Below are 23,250 nucleotides of genomic sequence, written 5' to 3'. Positions count from 1 at the left end.
AAGGGTGCATTTTGTAAAGGGTGCAAGACTGAGGAAAGAGTCAAGGCTGAAACATTGATCTCCATTAGAGATGCAAAAGAGTACCCCATGGCCTGGTTGCAGGTTTGCTTGTGCATACAGTGTATAAATTAGTTATAGTACTTAAACATGTGAAGGCTTGCAGCTAAAACCACAGCTTCCTGCTTCTCCCAGAAAAAAAGTCAGAAGCAGCATACATAGCCCTGGTTAACTGGACATAAGAATATTATCCCTTCCTCCCTGCTTAAGGAGGCCTGTTCCTCTCACTTCAGTTACCCACCTCTCATGCTTCAGACCCCTTTTTTGCATAGCAAAAAAAATCCTTTAATACTCCTCCTAGGGCTCTTGGGGTTGTAGTCTGCTGTCACAAGCCAGGCAGAACCCAAGCTTTTGGTAATTCTTGAGATCTATGACTTTACACCTGGCTGCAGCTCTAATTCCTTTCACTGGATGCCCCTGTGAAAACGAGTTGTTCTCCCTTCTCCGGTGATTGGATGCAGTGATGGTCCCTTTATAGCAGGGATGGAGCAAGGGCTTGTGTGCTCCCCTGGGAGGGAAGCGTATACCAAACCAGAACAAGCATTTTTGCCCTTGTTGTGTGAGGTTTATGTGTTCTCTTAATTATGCTGAAGCATAGTGTCCTAAAATGATGACTTCAGCCTGTATGCTTTCACACATTTTCTGTGTGCCTGAGTTTGGGCTTGTTAGCTGGGAGTTTCTGACTCCTACTACCTAGTGAGCTTTCAGCCCAGTTCAATATGAGGCTGGGGTGTGGCTGTGGCTAGAGCATGCAGCTCCTGAAGGTGGATCATTCCCACAGCTGTGGAATTATTAAAAGGAATATTGTTATTGTTAAATGAATTATTAAAGGAATTCCTGGCCATTCACAAGTGTCCACTTTCTCCTCTTAGGTCTCTCTATGGCATTGTGTGAGGAACATCATGGCATAGTAGCTGGCTTCTCCCAGAATGCTCTAAGTCTTTTGTGACTGTTAGCTTTCCATTGATGTAGCAAATACCTGAGATAATCAAGTTGCAAGGAGAGAAGCTTTATCTTGGCTTCCAGTTTTGGAGATTTACGGTCACATTTGTGTGGTTCCTGTGGCTTCTGGACCTGCAGCAAAGTAGCAAATCATGGTGTAGAATGCTTGGCAGAGTAAGCTGGTGACTTCACACCTTGGATATGAGAAGAGAGATAGGCATCCCATAATCTCCTCTGAAGCACATGCCCCAGTGACTTCTATAAAGATTCCACTGTGCCCCAGTAGTGCGCAGCTAAAGACAAAGCCTAGTAATTGTACCCTTATGGGTCATTTATCCGAAACATACTTATCAATGATCTAGTTAGAAATTGCATACTTTTCCTTCTGCTGTGTTTATTGGTCATATAGACTAACTAAGGCCTCCAGGATCTAAGAATACTAGACAGTGGGAATCTCAGGAGCTGTCTTAGCATCTGGTGCTGTCCATACCAGCCTCTGCACTATTCCTATTTAGAACCACTTCATGGGTGAATTGTGTATTGTTTGTAATGTGTCACTTCCCTCAGCTGTGCTGATCAGGGAAAGGGTTAAAAACAAACCTGTGGCCTGAGCCCTGAACTTCAGTACATTCTTGGCTCAAGACCATGTATTGTGCATCTCACCAAAAGACTTACTTGTTACTAATGAGAGATTGAAAAAAATCAGGTGTATTGTGCCAAGATTTCTGGTGACTTGAACTCATATGTTTTCTAGTATCCTCCAGTGTCATTCTTTCTCTTTTCATGGAAACAAAGGGAATATTTTCAAAGCTGTGAGCCTTTAGAAAATCATCTCAGAGTGATTTTAGAGCAAACAAAGTTGAGTATTTATATATAACTGCCTCTATTGTCTCAGAAGACTTTAATATTATGGCATTGTCTTGCCAGTTAGGTAGTTAGGTGCACAGACAGAAGTTCAATAGCAATTAGGTCCCTTCAGCAACTCCAACAGACTGGTAATGAGAGTCACCATCCGGCATCTCAGAAATCGTTTGGTGGCTCGATTGGTCTCGACATTCTATCAGTTGCCTGTGGTAAGCAGCAGACAGAACAGAAAGGATCCCTGACCTCATGGAGAGGACATTCCCATGAACGTTAACTGCTAAGCAAAAAATGAAATTACCATGTTTTGTGATGATGAAAGTTGTAAGAAAACCAAGCAGATTACAGTGGAAATGGGGGTGATGACTGCCCATATGAAATGTCCTTTGGTTAGAGACCTGGGTCAAGGGAGAGAGTCTTACCCGAATCAGGTCCTACTCCAAGGCAGAACTGAACTTGCTTTGCTTTTCCAGACCTTGAGACTCCATCTCCTCTCTAGCGGCTGGGTTCTTACCTCCAGTCTGCTCATGGTTGCCTGTTCATGTTGCTAAAAAAAATATTTTCAGATCCTAAACCAAATTCACATGATAGCACATTATGCTGTGGCTAGTCTACTGTGTATTTCCCCTTTTTCTCCCCATGAAGATTTTATAAAACTAATTCATGCAAACAGGTATTTTTGTTTGTTTCACATGAGTCGCTTTTGCATAATATAACAAACCCATAATTTCACGTGTACAGTAATTCATAGAAAGTGATAGTCATCTTGCTTAGATACCTTCCTTCTCAAAACTAACCTGCTAAATATAGTATCTTCTCAGGCCCATATAAGGTGCCATTAAAAAAGAAAAAAGAAAGGCCAGAGTTTCCCCACCCACGAATTTGGTTATAAAAACAGCAAGACAGGGTTTTTTTGAACTTGCATCAGTAAATTTTTAATTGAAATAGTATCCTGTTTTGACAAAGTGCTAAACCACAGAAGTCTCAGAAAGACACTGTTAAGCTTGTGTCAATATCTCCTGGCATCTCTCAACAGGAAACTTGGGATGGCTCCTGTTGTCACTCTGTGATGCACTGACAGGGAATGCATGCCCTTATTTGTTACATCCGGGAAATGGTCAGAATAGCTCTGTTGCTGCTTGATCCTATTTACATTAGCTTTAATATGTTGCATAACCACTGGCCAGACAGAACCTGTATTGTTTCTTTTTTTGGATTAATTAACATTGGATTTCTAACTTTGGTGAGAGTGACTATAGAGGAAGATACAATACGTTGCCGCAGAGGCTCTGTTCTTTCACAGACCCAGGAAAAAACTGAATTAGCTGCAGCCCTTTCCTTGCCTCAGTGTTAGGTTCTCAGTGGTTCTCCAGTTGAGCTGTGTGGAATGTGCAGAGTTCTTGAATGGACTGGACTATCCCAAGGAAATCCAAGTCCTTGTAACAGCTCTTTGTTGGATTTCAGTCCCAGCCTTCTTTTCAGCTCAGGTTTTTTTTTTTGCATGTGTAGTAACTTGCGTTTTACTGTAAAGGTGACTGCCTTTTTCTTATGGGGCCTCCAGGGTAAGCAGCCATTCATTTCCATCTATGAACACACGTGTAGCTTGTGTTTGGGTAAGGTGCCGGGTGCTTCCGAAGTCATTATTTTTCTGTAATGTTTATTCTCCATGGTTGTGCCTAGATAGATTCTATGCCCCAGTGCCGGGCGAAGGAGTAGCCTGTAATTCTAGCTGAATGTGTTACAGTTGAAAGTCAGAAGCAAGCGATGGATCAAGCAAATAGCTTTTAATTTTGCATAAATTGGTTTTCTACTTTGCTTTGGGGCAGAAGTTTGCAGCCCAGGGTCACGTTAGATGTCACTCACCATTTAGAAGAGAGATGTTCCTGGAAAGTACATGGAAAAACTACACTCAGAATTTCAGCTACTGCCTTCCCTTGATGGGTTTGGTTAAATTGGAGATGGTGCCTGTTGACTGAGGTGGCAATCCTCATCTTCTTACCAGCTAGAGATCCTGGTGGTTTGAGAAGGTGGCAAGATTTCCAGGTTCTCTAAAAGTAAAACTACCATGGCATTTATGAGTATAATCTGTCCCCCCCCCCCTTTGGTTCATTGCATAGTAATAACATTGGTATGTTGTGTTGTCATACAAGGGACAAGAGAAGATGTGCTTTTGGAAGGCTCCCACATCCCTCATCTCTTTTGATATAAAATTCACTAGCAACCCTAGATGAGTAAATTAGACAGTAGTGAGCACCATTTAAGAGCGTACAAAGCTTTCTTTTGCTCCTTATCCAAGAACAAAGATGGATGGGGTGCACTGTCAGTGTCAAATACTGCTTTCAGTTTTGGGGACACAGAAGATATAATTGGGGAGGATGTTTGATCTGAAATATGTAGATCCAGTTTTAAAATCATCAGTCGTATCATCTACATAGCCCAGATTTTGGAAACAAAAGTATTTATATGCACATCCTGTTAGGCTATCATAACCTTGCATAAGTATTTAAATTCCTTGCTTTTATTTCACTATCTATCAAATGGCCATAAGTGATACCCAACCTGCCAAAGATCAAATAAAAAGTGGCGCATAAAGAACCTGGCCAGAGACACCCAGCATGTGACGCAAAAGGGCTAATAATGTTATCAGAACTTGATTGGATTGTTGTTAATGATTCTAAAGTGCCAGGTTAGTATTAATATGCATTAATAGTTAGTAGAATAATACTAAAGAACCCCACTAATCAAAATGTAGAATTTTCATAGCAACAGAAAAAAAAAACCCATGAAATTTGGGAATGCTAAATATTAATGGGTTGAAGTGAAAATGGTAAATGGAAGACAGAAAATTGTTTTGAGCTATTGATGACCAGGACACAAAGTACAACAGTGTAGAAATCCATGCATATTAACACAATCATCAAGTGAAAGAAATAAATACTCCACTAATGGGGAATGACTAATGCCTAGATTCGTGTATTTAAGCAAGAATTAATTTCTAAAAATCATTTTTTATAAATCAAAGCTTTTAAAAAGCATTGTTAGCATTGTTTAAGGCAAGGTTAGTCCATTAGAAACCTATTCTGTATTTTAACAGACATGGTTGCCATAAGAGATTTTGATGACTTTTCTTATGCAGTGGACATTTTGTAATGGCCCACCAGGAAGAAAAGCTGCATCTCCCTAGAATGTATAGATTACAATGAAATAACTGCTAACAGATTGTTAAATCATTTATTGCCAGACTCTATGAAAGTATAATTGTCATAATTTGGCAAAGACAATCTAGAACAAAAAAGAAACTAAAATGTCAGATTCTGGAAAAAGAAGAAACAAACTAAAGAGTGAGGAATCAGTGTAGAGTTTATGAAAAAGGCCAGTGAAAGAAGAATTTTGAGTGAAAGCTTAGTGGATTAAAATGTATTAACTGTTCTTTTCTAAGTGTCCTTAGAAAATTTTGTAGATATATATCATACATATATTAAAACATATATATATATATTAATATATATCACATTTATATTTAAGAGCTTTTGTGTGTGTGTGTGTGTGTGTATGTGTGTGTGTGTTTATTCAGAGGTAAATATGTGTTTAGGATACTCCAGACCTAGGTAAACAGAACATACTGTTGAGCTTCAAAATGATATTACCAGCATACATTGCTAAGGAGTTTGTAAATTTGGGTGACAGAAAGAAAAATGCACATGTGATAAATTGAAACTTAGTGACCCACATATGTCTGGGGCAGGCTGGGTGTAATTGGGGTTGATGTGGGGAATCCCTCCCAGAAGGGTATGATACCAACTGAGATTTGAAATTGCTATCATGTGCTTTATTATTTGGTGTTCCACTCCTGCTTTGCAAGGTTGACTGGAAGTATCGCTTTCCTAACACAGGTGCCTCTTCCCTCACACAAATATGAGAACTTGGTGCGCACACACTGGCAAATGATGGGGTGTGGGGCAGGGCAGGGTGCGAGGGAATCTGTAGCTCTCAGAACATGAAAGTTCAAGGGTTCACCTTGAAGATATCCTAGACCTTGGTCAACAGAACATATTTTATTCAACTTAATTGAATAAAAAGTTTGTAACAAAAGAAAAATGTACATGCAATAAATTGAAACCTAATGATTGATACATTCACCTACCCTTCGATAGAGTTGGAAACAGGCCCTTAGATAATGGCATCAGGACTTGGTCTTGTTCCCTTGTTCTGTTCTGCTTTCTTTTTGTGTCAGCTCTGTTCTACGTCATGTTTTTGTCTTTGTCAGAATGACTTCTGAGAGTTCCAGAATCACATATTTAGTTGAGCAATCCATTAAGAAAAAAAGAGGATATCTTGCACAGTAATTCTAGTAAAGGCCCGTGCCTTTTTGAATGACTTCAGTCTACTCTGTGTTTGTGAACTGACTAAGAAGAAGGCAACATAATGATTGGTGGGACTGAGCCATGTGTGTACCTTGGATTCTTTCTCAATAGAGATGGCTCCCTTGAAGTCATGTAGATGAAGGATAGATAAGGAACACATTGTAGTTCAGTTTTTCTTTCAGAAAATAGTGAAGTAGGTGTTGTCTGGGCTTTTTATCCTTTTATATCCTATCATATTAATTCAGTAGTTAACTGGTTTAGTAGAAGAATCACTTCTCTTGGAGTGGACAACCTGACATTTAATCCCATCCCTGCAACTAACTGCTTCAAATGCTTAGGAGAGCAGCTGAAGTAAATTTCCCAGAATTCTCCCCTCATCAGAAGCCAGAGAAAAAACCAGGTGTGGTGGTACATTCCTGTAATCCCAGCACTTGGTAAGCTGAGCAGTGAGATCAAAGCCAACCTGGGCTATATATTGAGTTCTGAACTGCATAAGAGAGACCCTGTCTCAAAAAGAAAAACAAAAGAAAGAAAGAAAGAAAGAAAGAAAGAAAGAAAGAAAGAAAGAAAGAAAGAAAGAAAGAAAGAAAGAAAGAGAAAACACAGAACATTGGCTATTTTTAGTCCCTCCATACTCAAAAAAGTCTACATTTCAGCCTTACTATTCCTCTTTGAAGTGGTTTCTTTTTAATATACCGATTCTTTTCTTTTCTTTTTTTTTTTCTTTCTATTTTAGAGAAGGGCATACAGGGTGTTCAGGGTCTCACTACTAGATTGGACTTGTAGTGATCCACCTGTTTACAGCCTCCCAAGAGCTGGGATTATAGGCATGCATCACCATGCCCAGTCTCTTTTTTCAATATATATATATATATATATATATATATATATATATTTCATAGTATAGTGTTATAGACTGGTATGTTCTAGACTCTGAGCATAGTATGGTAGAATTTTCTATAAGAGCAGGTATATTCTATCTCTGCACAGTCCAATGTGACAGTTACAAGCTACTTTAGCTATTGAGCACTTGAAATATGGGAGTTTTGTAATGGAAGAACTGATTTTTTTTTTTGCTTCGTATAAGTGTAATTTATTTAAATATAAATAGCACCTGTGAGTTGAGTCTACCACATAGGATGACTTAGTTCTGGATTAATGGCCAAGTGGAGTGACATGGACATTTAGATGTATGAAATGTGGGTGGCCATGGAAGATTATTTAAATCTCGATGTCGTATACATTTTTGATAAAAAGTACTCTTCATTCTTCATTCACAGCGAAAAGAGAAAGCTCTGCTCATTCCCACAAGTACAGAAAGATTACTATCTCTCTACATATTTCCCAATCAAAACCGAGTTTTATGTGTGGTAGGCTGAGTATTTTAGTTTTGTGGTTCTTCATGTATCTGCCCCATCAGGTGGTGTGAAGCAACGGAAAGAATGCTTAATTTAGGAGTCATAAATTTTAGGTTCTGGTCTCGGTTCTGCCAGTAGCTATTTCGATGTGTGACCTTTGGCTAGTCATTTTTCCTTCCTGGGCATGAGTTTTCTCATCTGGAAAATGAGGGGGTGGGATTCAGATGATCTCTAAATCAATGCCAGATCAACATTTCTGTGATTCTGTGTCTTTGTCCTTGACCTTGAGCACATGATGGTGGCTAGGAGTTTCTCTTTGTGTAGTCACTGAGCATAAGTACAGAGCATTAAATTAATTAGTGAGAGACCTTAGAACATTTTTGTATTTGAACTGTGAAATGTTAGAATATTTTTCAAATCACCACCGGATCTGAAAGACCCTGAAGAAAAGTCAAATTCTGTTTCATTATTATTTATTGTGCTAATCAGATATAAATCTAGAAGAAAATGCAGAACAGATAGCATTAAACTATGCACACTTAATTTAAAAGTTTCTTCCATGCTTGCGTCCTTGTGCACTTACACTGTTGATGTTCCCATGGAGGTAAGAGCTTCAGAGAGTGTGTCTGCAAAATGGGCCAATGCGAAGAATAAGGGATGGGGAGAAAACGTGGTCTGTTCACTGAGCTTAGGAAGTTGGCCACTGAGCAAAATCCTAATTGGTACTGCATTGAAGGCCTCACAAAGGCAAACCAGAGGTAAGATTTTCCTTGGTAGCCAAGGTAGTCAGAGCTAAGGAAGGGTTCTTGGAGTGATTTCATCTGCAGAGGTTAGATTTTGAAGAGGGAGATGAATCACAAATGGAGAGCAAGAGGAAGGAAAGAACACTGGCCAGATTTGCAAGAGCAGGTAGGAGGATTTGAAGTGTTCTGAAGGACAGTGTGGTGTAGGATGTGTCAAACCAGCACAGAGGGAGAGAGGCATCAGCTGGGGCTGAATAGAAACAAGATATTTATCTAGTGATTTAATTTTGATGCAGAGTAGTGACATTAGATAATTGGGTTGTTGTTGTGTGGCAGTGTGATATTGCTAAGACTTTACTGGTATGGTCATGCTATATTAGTAATGCTCCTTGTACGTGCTAACTCCTATGCCCTGTATCTATAAGGTCACGTAGGCAGCACTGCATCTTGTAAGCTATATTTTTATTTTTTAACTGGCTATCTTTAAGTATGGGAACACTCATCTCCAGAGATTCATTTTCATTTCAGAAAACTTCTAAAGGTGTTAATTGCATTTTTGAAAACTCTTATGTAATTATTTAAAATTATTCTACCAGCACCATAAATCAGAATTTTTCCCATTATATTGCTAAGGAACATTTATGACCTGTTTAGACAGTTTTGATTTATAGGTTTAGGAAACAAGAATATAGAAACCATTGCCAGGTTTTAATTTGGAAATTTCTCTAGCCCATTTGTTTCTACAGGAAGGCTGAGGGGAGAGGTAGTTGGCCAGGTATGGTTGATGCTAAGGAGATACAAAAAGAGGAACAAGTTTCTCTCGGGGCCAGGCTCTGAAGTATGCAGTTAGCGTGTCCTGCACATGTTTAAGACTTGCAGGCATTTTTGGAGATGTTAGTTCCATGTAACAGGTGCCCAACTCTGAGTGTGTCCTAGACCCTTAGGTTCTCTGTAAAAACATAGGCCTTGAGTAGCATCTTCACCGGGTTGTGGTGAAGACTTGAGTAGGGGTTCACCAATGCATGCAAAACTTTATGAGACACCTCCTGAGAACTAGGCACTGTGTTAAGTGGGGCGCTAGAAGAAAAGGAACTAACAGTGTATCTTCCCTGGAAGTAGGGGGATCTTTGTGAATAATCCCTGGCACAAAGCAGGACTAGGTGATTGTCAACTCAGCGGTAGCATTCAGTGCAGGTGTTGTGAAACACTAGAGCATACAACTTTGGACAGATGATTACAGTACATCTCTGCTGATATAATTCCAAGAATTTGAAGATCACAGAAACTGTATGTGTTGAGGAGGATGAGGAAGAGTTAATCTTCTGAAATGAAGACTAATGATTAAAAAAAGAGTCTCAGCAGGCTGAAATTGTAGATCAAAATGGAAAAGGGAATGAACGGGAAAGCCGAGCCCATGATACAAGTATAGAGTGAAGAGCTCCAACTTTGCAGTTCATGTGACAATTAGAGGATGATTGTAAAACCAGTAGGAGCCAATTGGGACCTAGCAGGGGGCAAGGGTACCAAGGGCTTTAGGCTGCTTAATGGAATAATGAGCGATGGAACCCTGCCTGCTGAACTAGACCCCTGGCACCACCTGACCACCTTGCCTAATATTGGCACTCTTAGAAGGGGTAAGGGCCACCCCTCAGGACTCACTTCTCAAATGCTGGCTGTGTGTTCTAAGTAAAACTAGAATCTATGTTGTGCTTTAGGGAGAAGAGGTATAGTTGTCCTGTCAGATTAAATACCATCAGCTGTTGGGACTAAGAGGAGTGATCAAAATATACAGTGTTTGTTTAAAAATGTATTACAGTAAAAGACCCATTGCCACAAGTCCTCCTCAGAACATCCCCCTCTCGCTTCAGTTGTACTCACTGCATTGTTCTTCCCCCATATGAAGCGGTTCTAGGAGTCTTCTTTCCCAAGTGTCTTTTTGTGACTACCTCCATATCCTGAATTGATCCAGAATGTCACAGCAATTTCTGTCAAATAAAAACATTACGGTGTGTCCCTGTCCACCTTACTTACCAGATCTGACACCTTGTGACTTCTAGCTCTTCCCCGAAGTCAAAATGGCCAAGAGGGTAACAATGTTGAGTTGATTCACAAGATCAAGGCATCTATGATGACATAATTTAAGGACATGTGTGAAAGAGGACTTCCAGAGCTGCTTCAGAAAATGGCAAGAATTGGGCAAGGGACTTAGCTCAGTGGCGCAGCACCTGCCTGGCAAGCATGAGGTCCTGAGTTCGACTGTTGGTACAAAAAAAAGATAAATAAATAAAATAAAAACAAAATGGCAAAAATGAGGAGATACATGTACAAAGCAAGGTGGAGTTTTGTGAGGGGAATGAATGGCAATGTCTTTTTCTGTAATGACTTTTTTAAAAATTGAAACACTCACCATATCTTTTGATCATACCTTGCACATTATACTTAAGTCTGCAGTATGCAGAATCCAGGTGAGGAAAGAGAAGTAGCAGCCCCAGATTTTCTCCTTTGGAGGGAAAAAAATTCATATTGCCACTAGTTGGAGCTGTTTAGTAATAGCCCAGGGAAGAGTGGGCTGTTGCCTTCTTGTATATTTTCCCTCTTGCTTTTTTTCTCTTAGCTGCATCTATAAAGACCTCTGGAGGCAAAGCCACATAGTGAAGAGACTCCATGGGCAAAGCAGATCTAGTTGCAGCATGTCCTATGCTGGCAGTGGCTTAGGAAGTGGCTGCTTCTGTCCTTCCAGGCTTACATCTATTCAGAATTCCTTTCAATCAACAAAATCGGTGAGAGATAGATGATTTTTTAAAACTCTGAATAGCTGTCTACCCTTAGGTACATTGGTGCTGGACAAATCAATCCAAGTTTAACTGCAGCTATAAAATCTAGTTACTTCTGTGATCCCTGAATCCTAGTTTGCATTCAGTTTTGTTATTTTTCAACTTTCAGAGGATGTCATCATCGATACTATGTGCAGATCTATTTTTTGTATGTAAAGTTACTCAATTATAAATTATCAACAGATTTTAGTCCCTAACATGGCAATATGGAAATGTTTCTCTTGTCATCAAATGTCCATCTACATAGATGTTCTTACTTAGCAAGTATTTTATTTAGTGCTATGCTGTATGTGCCAGACAGCTAATAAGAGTACTGAATGGGTCCCTCAGAGCTTCAGGTTTAGAGAAAATGTCTTTGTGAGACAAGTGAAGAACAAGGAGGAGGAGCAGAACATTAACTGTAAGTGGATCAGATACTTTCTGAGCTACATACATGTGGAGGCTAACTCAGTACTTCATGAAATGCTCAAATGAGTGGACATTGTGCTGTAGAATGTCAGCCAGGTGGTCCCACCCTAAGTTTAGCCAGGAAGGAGCTAGGTTAATGTCCTCTTTTACAGTCTTATATATTTACACGTTTGTTTTTCTGTCAAGGAGGATAATTTTCCCTAATAGAGAAATTTTGTTGTTGTTGTTGTTGTTTAGACTTAGTTTCTTTCTGCATTTCTGTAACGTTCACTTTCCCTGACTTTCTGAGTCGTCGTCAGCTGGCTTTACCCTCCCCAGTCGCTCGATTCCTGAAGAACAAGTGAAGAAAGAGGAGGGAGAGCCTCCTTCCTCCCAGCATGTCGAGGTTGCTAGCAGAAGTGAAGGAAAACAAGGCTTTGTGGCTAGGAGGTTGAACCCTGCCCCGAGCGAGGGCTGGGAGGGGACCTGGCTGGCAGCGGTCATCCTGACTGCGCTGTGTCTGCTCTCTGTCCTCCCTGGAAGTCAGCACTGCAGTACTTGTTCTGCAAGTTTGTCCCTCCAGCCAGGGCTATAGCTTAGCAACACTGCCTGCCCAATGCCTACGTGGCAAGTGTGAGGTCTGTTCCTGATACCCCCCAAAGAAGAGAAATTTTCCCCTCTTTGGACGTGAGTCCTCTTCAGAATTTTGTCCTGCTTAATTGAAAGCAAGCCACCCATATCTCATGTAATGTTATTGAAAACGTCTGTGACCAAAATACCTTAATCATTGAGTGCATTCTTAACTTTGTCCCAGTGACTTCTAACTGCTATTTGAATGGTAGACTGACCTTCCAAAAGAGTCTCAAGGCCCAGCACAGATGCACGGAATCAGAATGTTTGACTTGGGAGCTGAGGAACCGCGCCGATGGCATACCAGGGGTACCCACTCTACTAGCTTGGGAGAAGTTACACATGTGTCTATCCCAGCTCGGCTCAAGGCAGGGAGTGACCATGTGTATAAAGCACATGACATGGATGAAAAATAGAAACCACGTACTAAACAGGGAGTGAGGAGAAGAAGAAAGGGGTACATTGTTAACAAATACATGTCAAACTGAGAAAAATAAGAGAAAATGTGCAATGTCTAAAGACTAAAGTGACAGAATGAATTAGAACTGCCCCTGCCACCCAAGCCCATCCACGAGCCCAGGCTTGGGCCTGTGTTGCTTCCTATTGAAGTCCACGTGTGTTGTTCAGTAGCTCAAGTGTCCTTCCTCACAGTCTGCCCTGCTGCTGAGGCAGAGCGTGTCCTTCCAGGTGGAGCGTAAGCTTTCTCTTGTGTCAGAAGCTCCCTGTTCCCCTCCCATTCAGGCAGGAGCTTCTTCTCTGCTCCTTGGATGCCTGTTTTTTTGATTCAGTAATTGATCAATTGATGGCTGGTGTTATCCTTTGTGGTCTGAAAGCACGAGGAGATATCCATCCTTTGGGTAGTATAAATATTAGAAACTGGAAAAATCTTAAACTCAGCCCATTAAGCCATTAAATGCTATTAGGGTACAAACTGACCCCCCTGTGGTGCCATGCTGGCTGGGCCTCCATGCAAGGCTTTTCTTCCTGTGAAAACATAGGTTGATGGTTCTAGAAAATTAGATTTCATGTTGGCCAACCTGCAGTTAGTTGTCCTTGACACTTTGGAAGGATTGACCTTCCCCCAAATACCCATGGGGTCCCTGAGAGTGCATTATGTACAGACCACCCAACTCCATACAGCCAAGAGATGACCCTGGAAACTAAAAGGGGTGTCATTTTGCCTTTGGGTGGTGATTCTAGCTATAATTACTTTGGGTTTAAAAAACAAAATGATCAAATGCTTTCCATTATTGAGAGTCACTGGACAAAAGAGCTGCTGGTTAGTCAAATTTGGAGTTAGCATTCACATTACCTGTAGCCTGGAAAAGTAAGAAGTCCACAAAAGCACAATAATATTTTGGCTTCTAGAATCTCTTGATAGGGAAAGGAGGAAATTGGAGGAGATGTGGTGCGTGCTAGCAATGACAATGATGTTAGGAAGCATTTTAGTGCTTACCATAGAGAAGGTGCTGACCTGTCTCATCTCGTTTAAACCTCATGTGGGTGAAGTTCTAGGACCAGTTCTCTTTTATAGATGAGGACCCCAGGGGACATGCAGGCTGTTGATTCACCAAAACTACTGCCAGGAAAGGTGTGACCAGGTTGAGCACCTCTTAGCAGTCCTTTGCTAGGGTTACCATGCTGAGTTGTCTGCCTGCTTTTGAATATCAGAGACAACAGGCCCATCAGCCTGATGCTGTTGTTCCATCTGAGCTGGGGACGCCTATGTCTTGTCCAGGCCATGGCTGGAGGCCACCACCCCATGCTCAGTAATGGTAAAAGGAGGTGAGGAGAAAAGTGTTTTTAGCAGATGAGATGGGAGCCAAAGGCGCTCCTTCATCAAAGAGCACTAGTTAAGAAGAAGAAGGCACGAGTCTCTGTCCAGGGACTCCATCCTCTGACTTCTACACCCTTCCAGGCCCAGTGTGGATTGACCTTCTTCATTTATCTTAGAATTAAATGGCTATCAGAAGTTTACCTTTGCTTTATTTTAGGTTCTATCTCAGCTGAATAAACAGTGTCACTTGATTGTCTCTGTCCTGTAAAGGACTAAAACTGGGTGTCTCTATTCTCCCAGCCTTAGTCCCAGGCCCTCTCTTGGTCTCCAGCTTGGCAGGTAGGATGAAAGCCTTGTTTTGGGGTCATTCGAGTCCAAATGTGCGCCCCCGCACCACCACCACCACCGCCCCCCACCCCCCCGCGCCACCACCACTTACTAGCAGTTAAATACTGGTTTGGTAGGATAAACTCTCAAGACCTCAATTTTTATATCTGTTAAGTCGGTACACGGGCTGGCCAAATAGCTCAGCAGATTAAAGTGCCTGCAAACAGGCACAGAAGCTGAGGGTTTCGATCCCCCACCCTGCCATGCTGGCCCCGATCCCCGGGCTCACTGAGATGGCAATTGAGACTGGGCGTGGTGGCACAAAACTGTAATCCCAGCTCTTGGGAGGCTGTAAACAGGCGGATCACTACAGAGTCCAATCGAGTACTGAAACCCTGAACACCCTGTAGACCTTTCCTGAAATCTGCCTCCCCCCAAAAAAGAATTAAATGGGTAAAATGCTACCTAATTTCATAGGGTGGTTTTCTTTCTTTTTTTATTTTAAAGAAAAGAAACAAAACAAAAACAATAACAAAACAACACAAAAACACAAGATGATAGGAAATTAACAATGGTTCTTTCATTACATATTGTTATCTTTAATGTAGTTGCTGAAGTTAGCAGATGCAAGAATGCGGAATTGATCAAACAATTAAACATTAACTGTTCCTTTCAAAGACCAATAGAAATTAGTAGCACAATAATCTTAGCTGTTTTATTTATATGCATGTCTCTACCTTCTTTTCTCCTTTCCTCCATCCCATTTGTTCTTTCCTTTTAAAAAAGATAAACATAACAATGAAACCAAGTTTCAAAACAGGTTATTAGGACAGTTACAATAGTTGATACACTGTGTATTGTCGTCATAGGGCTGTTTTAAAGATTAGGAGATGTTGTGGGAGATGCCAAACCCATTCATCACATACTTCCGTAAGTGTTGCTGATTTTCTTAGTCATCTGTTACCAGACACTGGCCTTTCCCTTATTTTCCTTTCCTTTGTCAAACTCTGCCCAAGTCCTAAGAGGTACCCCCCTATTTTGTGACCAGGAGTCTCTTAAAGGATTTCCACCATGTCCCTGTTTTTGATTGGCTGGGGTCTTTGTTTTCTTGACATTATCTCAATGTCACCTGAGCTCAGTAACCAGCAGAAAGGCTTGGTAAGGCAGGGAACTCACATCTAGAGGACAGAGTCACATCTCAGCTCTCTCTCCCAAGCCAAGTGACCCCAGATAAGTCCCCAGTAGCTACCAACATGAGAGGGGTTGCTTTGCCACATACTTGTGGCCCAGTACCTTGGTAGACAGTAGATAAATTAGTCCCACCTCTCATATCAAGGAAAATAACGTAAAAAATCCATACCCCCTCAAAAGCTGTGAAATACCTAGCCACAATGGGGCAGAGAAGCTGAGGAGATGCAGATAAATGAACTTCTGTGACTCCCTTGCTTAGCTGATACATCATAGATGATGACTTCAAATCCACATCCCTGGTGCTGCAAGCTCTACGTAACCATCTGCGCATGCAAGAGATGACAGTACTCCTGCTCCATAGGTCCTGGCACTCATGAGAAAGGGTGTGGTAGGGCTTTGCAACTTCAGAAGGCTGGCCCGGATGAGAGTTATTGGTGTTTCTGGGGTTATACTGTGAGGACTAAGCCAGGAAGAAAGAGGTCAGGATTAGCGTGGGATAGAGACAAAGGTATAAGTGAGAGTGTGGTTGGAGGGTAGAACCAGCTAGCGGGGCAGTAGGAAGGTGGCTAGAGGAAAAGGGGTGTCAGAAAACAGTTAGCCAGAGCTCCCCGATTTCAGAGGGCTGGCCTGCTGGGTTGTGACATTACATAGATGTGTCCTGACCCCTCTTAAAAATTGGACATCACTGAATTTAATTAAGATCAACTAGACATTCCTCCTATTGTTCAAACACAATGCCTTATTTGTTTGAAAAGAGAGCCGTTCTATAGGACCTGAAAGCTTCCTGCTTCATCTGCTGCTTTTCCTTGTGAAGGGTGAAATGCCATTTGAAATAATAGAAAAAATAAATAATTGTCCTGCAGTCTGAACTGCATACTTTTCTGTAAGAATTTTCTTGGGGACAGCACTGGACCTCAAAAGGACCCTTACTATCTCAATGATAAGACTTTTTCTCTTATAATCCAGCCTAAACTTTGGCTTCAATCTGAGATTGAAAACCAACTACCTCATACCTTCTCAGCCACCTGATACGTAAAACCATCCTCATTTACTTCTTTCCAGCATCAGACAGAAATAGGTAGTTGGGGGGGGGGGGTCCACAAATCGTTTACAGTGGAAGCTGGCATGGTTCACAGAGATCAAGTGAGGTAGGTAGTTAGGGAAGCAGGAAAAAATCAGAAGCACAACTAGGTATGGAAGTCAGGTAGTTTTATTGTCTTCATCTGAGAGCTCATTTAAATGTACCAGGATTGAAAGTGTACAACTTTCTCTGTGGACTCCCAACTTGCTGATGTGTCACAATGTCTGTGACCCGGAAAGAATCCCAGGAAGGGTTTCCAGTGTTTCCCACAAAACATTTTTATTTTTCTTCCCTGATTTACTGTTGACTTGCTAGTGATTCCCAAGCTCTAAAAGCCTGATTTTTGAGCTGTATTCCTGGTAGTTCTTTGTTTTTAATTTTAGGGAACGGTCTACAAGGTGTTCAGGATTGCACTACTAGATCAGACTCGAAGTGATCTGCCTTTGCTTAAAGCCTCCAACAGCTGGGATTACAGTTGCATACCACCACACCCAGTCTCAGTGCATCCTGGGGGGCGGGGCCATCATGGCAGGCCCCGGGATTGAACCCCCTGCCCCTGCACCTGTTTGCAGGTGCTTTAATCCACTAAGCTATTTGGCTGGCCCCCTGGTAATTCTGTATAGGTACTTAAACAGAAAGCACCTTGAGATTAGTCCTTTGCTTATATGAGCATGTGCTTAGTAGGAGGGAAGCACTCAAGTGATGCTAGATGTACAGTGTATCTCACCTGTATTTCTCTTTATTTAGATGAGAAGTGTATCCCAGGGAGATGAGGTGATGCACCCATACCACACTATTGGTTAATGACAAAAACAATATCCAGGCACTGATGTGCATCAGGATCGTGTCAAGGTTAGGTCAGGCACTCAGGCCATTTTGGAGTAGAACAGGTCTGCCTGCCCCTTTATGGCCTGATGAATGAGTCCTAGGACAGAGGACTCTGTGGAAAATGCCTCAACTTCAACAAGTGGGGGATGTGGCCCAGTATTTGCTCATCTATTAGGATCTAGGGTTCTGTTCCTGAGTTCTTAGACATATCCTTCCTTTCCAGTTCTCTACTTTCATTGCACCAACAGCTAGTCACCTAGCTTTCTTCTGTAGCGTGTGTGTATGTGTGTGTGTGTGTGTGTGTGTGTATACCAGTGACTACTAAGAAAAGAAGAGTGAGCCATTGAAAGGTGGAAGGCTTCAGAAAACATTTTCCACATAGTGGCTTCTATGCCACACAGTACGGAAGGCAATTATCTTTGGAGGAGATTCCACAGCCCTCCGCAGGCTTCCCCAGTGTAAGATTTATTGTTGGCTGGATTGGGTGTTCTTTATAAGAGCATTTACTGGGCATCTAAAGCGCTGTCGAGAGTGTTACTTCCTGAATGCTTTTGAGGTTGCAAGTGCTAAGCTTCATTTTCCCGTCTTGGAGATATATTTTTGAAATGGTATGCAGGGATTTGTATAGGCCGAGTGCTTCCCATTCACACTGACAGGAGTTGCGCTGTTAAAGCCCAGCACGCTGCTGTGGAAATTTACCCCCTAATGCCCAGAGTCCTCCTTCAGCCTGGAGCCTGGCTCACACATGCCATGTGGCAGTCTCGGAAGCAAGAGAGGGCCTGGGAGCTTATCCCATTGTTCCAGGGAAGTCAAGCCAGCTAATTGATCTGAAAGTTAACTGATTTCTTACTTAAACAAAGGTGAGGCAAATGTTCTTCTGTTGCTTTTTCCTCCCCTTCTCTCCTTTTTATGTGTCTTATGAGCACCAGAAGAAAACTTGAACAGGAGTCGGCTAAATATACTGTATCGTGAAACCTTAGGGACCACTGAAATGGGAACCGTGGCCCATTACTGCTAAGATGGTGTTTTATTGAAAATGCACTGATACATGCTCCCCAGAGAAAGAGCAGAAGAAGACAAGATGCCCTAGAGTAATACAGGTTTTACTCTGAGGTAGGCTAAAATATAGAGTTTGGCACTCTGGAGATGTGAGGGAGCAGGCAATAGAATAGACGAATGTGCTTTTTTACATTAAAAGTGCCATATTTCACCAGAGCCACCCCTCCCCCTTCTTTGTTTCAGTGTCTTTCTTAATTTATATATTCCAGTTAATAGTTCATTACATGTCCTTTCTCTGGCTTTTAAAAGTTGTCTTCAAAAGTTGAGGTAGTCGAAATTTCCTAATCTTGGCGTGCTTGCCAGCAGAGGGCAGGCGTAAAGAAGGTTCTGACACCAGGGTGTGTCAGCCCAGGGTCAGAGGGGGGTGGAGAAGCAGGGGAGGAAGATCCTCCAGCTTTGTTCCAAGGGCAGGATGGGACACGTTTCCCCTGCCTCCTCACAGGCCTGCTGCACACCACAGGTCTCCTGAAATACAGACTGCACTGAATAAAGGTGCTGGGTGCTTTTATCTGATCGTCAGTGATTGCTACATAATTGCATGCAAAAGAATTAAAATATAATTTCATTCTCCAAGAGCCCTGTTTTTTCCCCCATCAGTGTCCAGTTCTGGTTATGCTTAAGATTGAGGATTGACAACATGGTATGTTGTAGGTGCTGTCACTCCTGGGAGGGGAAATTCCAAATCGTACTTGGTGGTGGTGACTTCCCCCTCATACCTCATGACAAAGTCCCTTGAGGTGTGCTTTTCTGCCCCAAAATATGTACATGTTCCAGAACTTTGTGCGTGTCAATTAATTTGCTCTAACCCTGTGGCAGAGGTAGTACACTAATAAATTTCACATTATGTTAAAATGAGGATTATAGTTTTATCATAAATGAGACAGTAATTCATTACTGTCAGTTAGATGCAGAGTTAGGAGGGGTGGTTGCCATTTTTCTTTTCCAGGAGTGATTTTGTTTACCTGTGATGTTTTATGAATGTCTTTACATTCAGCACGACAGGTTTTTTTGGATAAATGCTTTCCACAGCTCATGTACCCATCATTCATAAGTTACCTGCATGTTGATGTGTCATGCTGCGTGTCTATAAATTAACCGAAGTCACTGGCATTGTAAAATGTTGCATTAAATGAAGATGTGAGTGGCAATTTAGAGAATGACATAAAGAGAATTTTAAACTCCTACAGAACAGAGAGAACTCTCAGTCGTTTCCCTTGGCCGAACTAGCAGACACAGGAAGAAAACAACATAATTAGCTTCATTGTCAACATAGACATAACAGCCACATAAACAGTATCAATGTAGAGCTAACTGCTTTAGCTCCCTGTAGATGGATGATGTATTAATTTATATTTTTAAGTAAAAGTACTGCTTAAATCGAGACCAAATGATGGCTCCTTAGAGACAAATGCCCAAATCTCAGGAATGGGGCATTGCTTTTGCAATTTAGTAACTTTAATTGGCTGCCCCGTTGGTGGTCTTTGGAGGAATACTCCAGCGCGGTCCCTTCCACAGAGGTGAACCTCCCTGGGCAGGCCATCAAACACATGGCTGGCCTGAAATCCTGTTCTCCTGTGGCTTTAGCTATTTCTCTCTAGCAAAAGAATCAGTGGGTTGAATCTCTTTAAGTTCTGTCACCTCACAATATATCCTAGGTACTCTATTAAATTAATTGGGAAAGGGAAAGGAAACAAGTGTTAATACAGGGGTTGTTTGGGAGAAGACTGAGTTTGAATTACATTCTGGCCTCCCATCCAGCAGTTCATTTCCCTACCCATCTTTGTGCCCCTTCTCTCATTACTTCCAAGCAGCGCTGGCTAAGCAGGTCCTCAGCTAGAGCTGAGAAGCACATGGACCAGGGCCCATGGCTGTGTGTGCGTCCTCAGTGCCCCGCCGTTCATCAGCATGTGGAATGATGTCCCCACAGAATGGTACTTCGGCCTCTTTAGTACATGTTATCTGTATTCACAGCTTGGAGTGGGCAGTAAAACCCTTCCCTTTTCTCTGTGTTCAAGATCAGGCTCAGCAGAACCAAGTAGAATACACTCCTCTGGTCCCAGGTGTGTTATTTGGTGGTTAGAGTTTGGTGTGGGATCATGGTAATCTGTTCTTAAGTGCACAGCCAGCTGCACAATGGACTCATTTAGCAACTGACAGGTTTCTTAATATGTGGTGTTTGAACAAGACGGTGTCTGTTGTGGGTGTTAGGATGTGGGCATCGAAAATATTTTTAAGTATGGTATTTAGCATTTCCTTCACTCTTCCTTAAACATGAGCCTCCCTTGCCCTGACCCCAGGCATTCCTTTTATGTTGGCCTCTCTTTTTCTGTTAACTGTACAATATTTGCTTCTCCTTGTGGGCTGTGCTGCTGGGAATGTTTGATTCTTGGGAGGGAAAAAATGCTCTTTAGCTTTCCAAACCTCAGTTTCTTCCTGTATAAAACAGAATTGCACCTGGGTGTGGTGACACCTGCCTGTGATCCCAGCACTCAGGAGGCTGAGGTAGGAGTATCTCAGTGAGTTAGAAGCCAGCCTGGGCTACATAGTGAGTTCAAGGCCACCCTGACTACATAGGGTGACCCTGTAAGGTCTTAAAAGCAAGTGGATGCTATGAGTTGTGCTGAGTAACCCCTGCTAAGGACCCCTCACTCCAATCTGAGTAACTCTCCTCCTCCTCTTCCTTTTTCTCTTTTACCTTTCAAAATGACCTGCATTCAAGGTGATGAAAAAAACGGCATTAATTATGTCTTCTAAGTCATTATAGGTTTTCATGTTTTACACTGTAGCCAAAAAAGGTAATTTCCAGTTTCCTAGACTCTAAATCCTAGATACAGGGTGAATACAGAGCACCTGCGGGGGGATCTTGAGAGTCCAGCATTTGCCAGAATGGCCTGATCTGTGCCCGCTTTCAGACTCATCACAACTGGTGCATTTCCTCACCAAGTAGGCTCTGAGTCACCATGTCTTCTCCCTGTTTGGAGAGAGGGTGGCCTGGACTCCAGGTGGCTTCTGAGCTTGCATGCTAAGCCGTTTCCCTCTCCATATTGTCACCTCCCCCTTTATCCAAACCATCAGCCCTGAAACAGCACCTCGCCAACGGGCCTTCCCATCCTTTCCTGCTAGAGTCATCTTCTCCTCTGCTCCCATGGCGCTTACAGCCACCACCATGCAATTTAGGCCTTGAGTAACCACTTGAATTGCATCACTCTCTAATTATTTTGTGTCAGGCTTGTCTGCACAGCTGGTCATAAGCGTCTGTAATGTTTTTGTTTGCTTGTTTGTTTATTGTTTGTTTTGATGCTCCTGGAGACTATTAACTGAGAAACACTGACCTGCATCCCAGGAGTCCTCCTACATATTGAGGCATGCAAGATTTTTATGGATGCCTCATGAAGAGCTTAATCCTTTAAAAAAAAAATGTTTATCTAAAATGCATCCCACTTTTTCACAGAGATTAGATCTCAAATTAATTTAATACTTTGAAAAATATTACTCGCGTTTTCTAAAATGACTAGTTCCACTTTCTTGCTGTGCGTTGGTTGGAGAGAACTTCCTACATTTGTATTTCCTGCTTTGGGGCGCTGGCAGCCCCTCCGGAAAGAGTGCCTTGTTTCTTTAAGACTCAAGACTCCACTGATTTTAGGACTGGATAGTCTGGCAGACTGAAGTAGCCTCCCCAACCCCCCCCAAAAAAAAGACAAGGCCTCAGTTTTCTGCTGAATATTCATGAGAGGGTGGGGTCACACTTTCGGTACCTGAAAAAAAAAGCTCTTAATAATTTTTTTTTTATTTTGACATCCCATTTATTTATTTATTTATTTATTTTTTCTTTTCAAAGTTTAAATTTTTTATCTAACACAAAAACCCTTTGAGGAGAGCGATCTTCACCTTGCCCATCTAATATCTCGTCACACATGGACGTCAATTGGTGCTTTTGTCTCTTTTGCGTCCAGATTAATGGAGGACTGTCTGTGCCCTGGTGACCCTGTTGAAGCGCAGGCCTTCCTTTGCCTGATGGGAAGTATTATCAGCAAGCTTTCTGGTTCTTATGAATGTATTTAATACACGTGAAATCGAAAAATAAAGTAAAATATGGAATTGCGTTACTAGGTAAGGTTTTTAGTTGAAGGAAATACATGAGCACTGATGCCTGTACCCCTTTTCCTCAACTGTACTGAGAAAAAATAATTAAGACATTAGGATCTTTCGTGATTTATATATGCTGCACATGTAGGCCAGAAAGTTCTTCTCAAAGTTACGAGCTGGTAAAATCAGAGATGATTTCTGGAGCTGCTACCATTGATTAACCGAACACTTAAACCGCACCAGTTGAGACAACAAAGTTTCTCATATGGTGACTTTATTTTTTAAGGGACAATTCTCAGCTTTTCATGACTTAAAGAGCAGCGACAATTTCTGAGAGAAAATGTTAGCTTCGTGTGCTTGAGAGGAGCTTTTGTTGTGGCGGCCGTTGTATAAATAAGAAAGGAATCTAAAGAATTATTTCTTAGCAAACGTGTGGCAGAGGCTTTCTCTAGCAGCTGTCGTTCTAGAGGGGAAGTCTCTGGGTTCAGCGAGGAGGCACGCTTGGGTGTTATTTATTTCAACCCGCGTCGGGTTAAGTTTTCCTCTGCGCGCACAGGCACACTTTGGCGAGCCCGAGCCGGGAAGGAAGGGCGGCGGGCGCGGGCGCGGGCGGCCGGGCTGTGGGAAGCATCCACGTGAAGCGAAAGTTCTCCGCGCAGGCCGTTTTCGAGGAAAGCGCTGCCCGCGGCCCCGCGCCCTGCCCGGCGGCGCGGCTGCGATCTGCC

At 42.2% G+C, this 23,250-nt stretch overlaps 1 protein-coding gene across 11 annotated transcripts in view; it reads left to right on the top strand.

Moving 5' to 3' along the window:
- Foxp1 (forkhead box P1) overlaps positions 1-23,250 on the top strand; it is a 588,512-nt gene that overhangs the window by 461,218 nt on the left and 104,044 nt on the right. The gene's annotated exons all lie outside the window — the stretch shown is intronic.

The sequence above is a fragment of the Octodon degus genome, unplaced genomic scaffold (genome assembly GCF_000260255.1).
Source record: "Octodon degus isolate 3935 unplaced genomic scaffold, OctDeg1.0 scaffold00030, whole genome shotgun sequence".
Classification (NCBI taxonomy): Eukaryota; Metazoa; Chordata; class Mammalia; order Rodentia; family Octodontidae; genus Octodon; species Octodon degus.
This window is presented reverse-complemented; position numbering and strand designations above follow the sequence as displayed.